Source organism: Silene latifolia, chromosome Y, assembly GCF_048544455.1.
Source record: "Silene latifolia isolate original U9 population chromosome Y, ASM4854445v1, whole genome shotgun sequence".
NCBI classification, from domain to species: Eukaryota; Viridiplantae; Streptophyta; class Magnoliopsida; order Caryophyllales; family Caryophyllaceae; genus Silene; species Silene latifolia.
The window spans coordinates 471836509-471843349 of NC_133538.1; positions in this window are offsets into that span (position 1 = coordinate 471836509).

The following is a 6841-nucleotide window of genomic DNA, read 5'->3' on the forward strand; positions in this document are numbered from 1 at the left end:
TATAATAAGAGGATAAAATTAGAATAATAGGAGAGTAATAGTTCAGATTCATACCTCTTCAGTTTCTGATTCTTCTTCATCATCGTCATCAGAAGGGGGACTTTCAGCAAATGGAAGATTACAAGTTCTACTGTTGTGGTTCACCCACTTCTTGCAGTTACCGCATCTTCGCTTCCTCTTTTGTGGCTTGCTCTTGGCCTTTTCTTTCGACGACCTTAATCTTTTACCACTGCCCTTATTCTTGGACTTGTTTGGCGGTCGAAGGTCAATATCATTTGAAGTTGTGATGCCAAGAAGAGCCTCGATTTCCTGGTTTTTAGTTTTCGGTTCAATTCGTCCTGTGATGTTCTCCCGAATCGTGTCGTGGTTTTTCGATTGCTTCATCTGTTTAACCGTAGCATAACCGTCCATCACCCCGACAGATTGCATAAATCTCGCATCAAACATTTGACATCTCAGCTTTCTTGATGTCGCTTCATCAATGTCTTCTATCACCTTTCCATTTTCATCTCGACAATTGGCCTATAGGATTTCTTTGTCCATCGAGCAAGGACATAAGGCTCGGTATCCGTGTACCGCCTACCATTCCACACCCACGATATGCCGACAAACAATGCCATGCCTCTCAAACAGCTTACATGCACATTTGCTCTCGTTAGTTTTGGTGTTAAATTCAACTCGGAAGCTTCTGTGCTTCAGTCCATCACGAACGTCATGGTAGTCCACTGCCCCTACTGTTGTCAAACCCCCGACCACCATGCTGCATATCGCATGTTTGACTTCATTCTGAAAGTCTGCATCTCTACCTTCATCGGCCCTACTTTCTCGAGCATACTATGCTCATTGGAAATGTCCATCCTCCTTTGTGTATGCCTTTGCTGTTCTATTGCGGAATTGTACCTCATCCAGAACTCGACAAGGGTTCCAAAGTGGCTTTCAAACCGCTTGAAATAGCTGTTTGAACTTTCAGATCTCTGGGTTGTTCGCAACAAACAACCTAGAGGCAGATCCCGAAAGTATGCCGGTATCCACTTTTGTCTGATTGCAAAGACATACTTCAACCACCGGTTGCTTTGCATACCATGTGCTTCAATAACAGTTTTCCAGTTCCATTCAAATTCGTCTGGTTCGAGGTCGACATCCCAAACAACGGCATTTATGTCGGTCATAAATTCCGTATCATTGCAGATTGCCCTTCCCACTTTCTCAGGCATTTTCTGCATTATATGCCACATGCGACTTGTGCCTGAGAATGCTTGAAGACATTTGGGCGAGTGCCTTTTTAATTCCAGGGCATCGGTCCAGAATTACACAGTGAGGTTGCTGCTGCCCCATTGCTTCGAGGAATTTTTTAAAAATCCACTTAAATGAATCCTGACTCTCGAAGTCAAGTAACCCAGCTGCAAAAGTTACCGTCTTCTTGTTGTGGTCTACTCTGGTGAACGGAGTAAACACCATGAAATATTTGTTTGTCCCATAAGTAGGGTCAAACGAGATCGTGTCTCCATATAACTTGTAGTTGTTTATCCCTTCCTTATCAGCCCAAATAACCTTCGTCAAGCATTTGTTCTCATCCTGAACATAAGCAAAATAGAACCCCTTTGTTTCAGCCAGCATTTTGAAATGCCCAATGAACATACTAGAATCCTTATCCCCAATGTAACACTTGATATTTCGTTTGAAGTTTTTGAAGTCTAGCAAAGAGGCACCGATATTCTGATAACCATTTGAGTATTCCTTGAGAATTCTGAAACTCAATGTTGGACCTATGTTGAGCTTAGTATGATCAATTATGGTCCTCTTAATGTAGTCATGGACGTCCCTTGAGAGCTTTTGGAACTACCTGTTTTGGACAGAGTAAAGAGAGTGATTGTGAACGTCTACAAAGACATCCACAATATACCCAGCCGGTCTGTCGTCTGTTATTTCACAGGTTCTCAACCTCATGTGCACCTTGCAGCCACACCTTGTCAGAGCATGCTTCTTTGGGTGTTTAATTCGTCGCTCTTTGTTCTCTATTGTACTCAAATTATCAGCTTCGTGATTTGTTGCTTCAAGTCGCAGTTTTCTTTTCATATCCCTATACCCTGTCTGTTACAGACCAGTGATTTGACGCTGACGCCCCCCTTATATTGCGCATTTGTGTACCTTCTCACATCAAATCCGCAAGCCAATGCATATATGATGTAGAACTGTACTGCATCGTCCAAGGTAAGAAAGAACATGCCACGTTTAGGCGTAAAATCACTCTCAACAGTCCTTACCATTTCCAGTCAAGCACTTCGGTGTATCAGAACGAAGAGTTGAAACAAACTCATCGTTTTCTTCGTCTAAACAGGTTGGGCTGGTGAATATATTGTTATTAAAAGAATCCCCAATAGTTAAGACTGCATTGTCTTCAACAATAGACACAGTAGAAAGATCTGGGACAGTAAAATATTATAATGAGTACAGTCAGTGGACAACAAAATGACAATAACATAACAATAACAATAGCATGGGGGAGAGATTATTATTATAATGAGTACTCTCTTATCAACCGCATATTTTCATGCTAATGCATAATAATATCACAACAATAGTACCATAATATCAGAATAACAGTACAATAATATCATCATGTTTCTCTACTTTTACAATAATAGTACAGTAATATCAGAATACCAGTACTCTGATTCTACTTTATTACATACAGATAATACTTTATTTATTATGTTATACTTTTGCAAGGCATATATATTCATGCTACTGCACAATAATAGCACAATAGTAGCACAATAATATTACAATACTATCACAATAACAGTCGAATAATATAATCATGTTACTGTACTGTTACAATAATAGTACATTAATATCAGAATAACAGTTCTCTTTTTCTACTCTAATACAAGCCAGACAGTACATTAATATCAGAATAACAACTGAGAAACACATAGAAATCAATAATTGATTTATAAACAACGGCGGATAAAAAGATAAGAATCAATAGCAGTATTACCTGTTTCCATATTTACTGTCGAGTTGATTTCTTCGCCAACATTGTTATTAATCTCGTTGCCCATCTTTTATACCTGAAAACAGTAAAATCAAGTATTCAATTCAATTAAAATCAACGAATTTCACGAATTTTACATTAATTCCGAAAATACGATTGAATACACTAAAAATCAACGAATTTACATTACCTGTAATTCGATTGCAGCTAAAAATCAACGATTTTGTGTAATCTTATTAGGTTTTTTATGAGATTGCTATAGACGGCGTTCTGATTTTTGTGTTTCTCTGTTTTTGATTTGTAGAGAGATGTAGAGAGAGAGAGAGAGAGAGAAAGAATATCGTTTGAATAAAGTTTCTGTTTTCATGTTTCAGCTGCTTTTGTATTTTTCGATTTTTCCTTTTTTTTTTCTAATTTATCATTTAATCTCAGCCCTTGATTTCTTTTAATCTCAGCCCTTGATTTCCCCAACTCACAACTCACCATAAGACCCCAACTCACGAGATCCCGCCTCTATATATATATATATATATATATATATATATATATATATATATATATATACTCTTGCTTGTAATCGTTTGTTCAGTCTTTAATTGATTGATTAAAGATTACAATTTTATTAAGTAATGTTATAGCGATCTTGGCTATAACATTGAAGATTTGTGAAGCATCGTTCAAGTAATGTTATAGCAGCTTGAGCTATAACATTGAAGATTCTTAAAGCGTCATAGTAACTGTAACAAGTTTTAAGTATTATGATCACTCAAGCAAAAGGCTCAATCAAGTCTATAACAAGCTCAAGATGAAGAGCTTATGGTCAAGATAATGAGATGATCCTACCACTAAAGATCTCCAAAAGATTAGCTAGTATAGGACTTCATCTAATAACGGTATCTTAAGAAGTAATATTGGGAAGGTAAAGTTATAGCTATTTCACCTATAACTTTACGTATCAAACTTAAAAGTTATATTCATTTGTAGTATAACTTTGGGTTGCATTTTAAAGTCACGATTTTAATAGTTTTCAAATCAATTTCCAAAAGATAAAATTCTTCAAATATATTTCGAAATCATGCGTGTATATGATAGAGATGAAATACGGTTTGTTTAAAATGAATAATTTACGTTATCCTATCGGTTAGTAAAACGAATTATGAGTCGTCATGCTACCTAGGGTTTGCTAAATTATCTAAACCTAACCCTAATCTACTCCTTGATATTTTGACCTAGGGTTTCGGCTAAGATGGGCTTATGAGCCGCGTGAATGCCGAGTTGACTCCCTATGTAAGTGGATATTATTAGGTCAAATCCATAATATATTGTTATAAGATATTTCCATATCTTATCAATTATATTAGATTTACCTTATTTACTTAATCAAAATATTTAGTAGATTACCTTATTTACTTAATCAAATTACCATGTCAAACGGCACCCCTAGGGTTTCGACCAAAACCCTAGTGTTTCTCTTCTACTATATATACTCATGATGTTCATTAATTTAAATAAGCTTTTCGAAATATAAAAATTCCTTGCAAACAATTTGAGTTTAAATTTTAATCGAGTATTTTTATTGTTTTGCAATTGAAAATCTTTTACGAAAAGCCGTGCTCTTTAATTTGCGTATTATTTCTTAAGGTTACGTTGTAAGATAATATTACTTCATATTGTTTCTACTCGTTGAATTGTGTGAAAACCTAAAGGAACAATCAAGTGCTTTCTTAGTAACTTAAGATAGTCAAAACCGAATATCTAGTGATATTCAAATCGAGTTATAGCTAGAGTTAGTTATACGAGTGGGTTGATAATTTTGTAATCCGGAGAAAGGTAATAAATTATTAATCGTGAATAGTGGACGTAGGCTTCGATGTGTGAAGCTGAACCACGTCAAATGTCGTGTGTCTTTGTAATATTTTTTATCGTTCATTTCATCACGTTCATAAAACGTTTAGTTAATTAGTTAAAGTTTAATCAATAATTTTAAGTAATTAATTGTTCAGATATAAAATAAAAAGTGGGCATAAGTTTTGAAATACTCAATTCACCCCCACCCCCCGTTCTCGAGTATTTCGACTTGGATAGACTCTTCAACACACAGTTAGTTTAATGTCATAGTAAAGTTTATTTCATTATTAAATAGTAGTTATTGTAAGGATATTTTTGTTAGATCCAATAAAATAGTCTTTATTATGAAAAAAACAATCTAAGTCGCAGCAATTATTTTAATGTTATAATGCAGTTATTGTATTATAGAAATCAAAATATTCTATCAGAAAGGGAAGCATTTTTACTGAATTGGTAGCCTAGTTCACCACAATGCACTCATAGTTATTTTAATGTAACAGTAATGTTATTTCATTATCAACTAGTTGTTTATTGTAAGTATATATTTAAGATGATATAAAATAGTCATTATGATCGAAAAAAACAATATCTGCTCCTGCAGTTATTTTAAAACAAAAATGCAGTTATTGTATTATACGAATCCAGTTATTCTATCAGAAAATGGAGGTTTTTAACTAAAATTGGTAGTCAAGTCCAGCACAATGCACCATAGCTATTTTAATGTAATAGTAAAGTTATTTTAATACTTTAATTCAGTTATTGTATTATACTAATCCAGTTATTCAAATACTAGATATTGAATTATATCATGAATGAAATCTACATGCAATTATTGTGATATTATGTAGTAGTTATTATAACGACTTTCTAAACAACAAAATGAGTAACAGTATGAAAATAATCAATATAATGACCAACAGATTCACAAAACTTATCAACCTTATAAACAACAGTTATTATATCAGCATTATTTCACAAATTTATACCTGAATTCATCGATGTTTGATTATAAGGAATATTATCAAGCAGAGTAAGAGTTTGATCGTCTGAATTAATCATCGTTGAAGCTGAAAATTACGGGAAAAACAACTAAATCATGTAAGAATTTGTTATTTGGTTCAAATACTGAAGTTATTCGATTATTAAATAAGGGATCGGAAGAAATATTAATACCTTTGTTTGGATTTGAAGAATTAGGGTTTCTGGAGAGAAAATTTGATGAACAAATTGATAGTTGCAATTGAATTAATCGAAATAGTTAGTGAATTTGTTGTAAAATTGTGGATCTACAAAAAAAAAAGTGAAGAATCAATGAATTGTTGTTCAAAATTGAGATGTTTTTGCGCGATTTAATTCTAAAAAAATGAAAAATGGAGTGTTTTGTTTTGATCAAAAGTAGAAAGAGAAAGAGGGAGAAAGATAGAGAAAGGGAATGATCCGTGTGTTTGTTGAAAATAATTGATAATTGGGTTTCGTTAGGTCATTTGCTTATATACGCCAGGAAACTCACGCAAAGTGGCAAACTCACCGGATCTTGCCAAGAGAGAGAGAGAGAGAGAAAAAGAGAGAGAGAGAGAGAGAGAGAGAGAGAGAGAGAGAGAGAGAGAGAGAGAGAGAGAGAGAGTCGGGATCCGGTGAGAACTCCTAAATATTTGAGGATTGAGGATTTGTGAATACAATATCACAAGTTACTCATTACAATATCACGAAAAATAAGACCTTTGCAAAAAAAAAATTTAAAAAAAAAATATACATTTTTTTTTGCACAGGTGTTTTTGTGTGTGTTATTTTTTCGAATAACCTGTGATATTTTATTGAAGTACCTCGGATATTGTAACGAAATCCTCAATCCTCAAAAAGATAATGTATCCTCACATGATCCCATTCATATATATATATATATATATATATATATATATATATATATATATATATATATATATATATAAAAACAACAATTAGGGAAGCAAGTATCACTTTTGTAACTATTTCAAG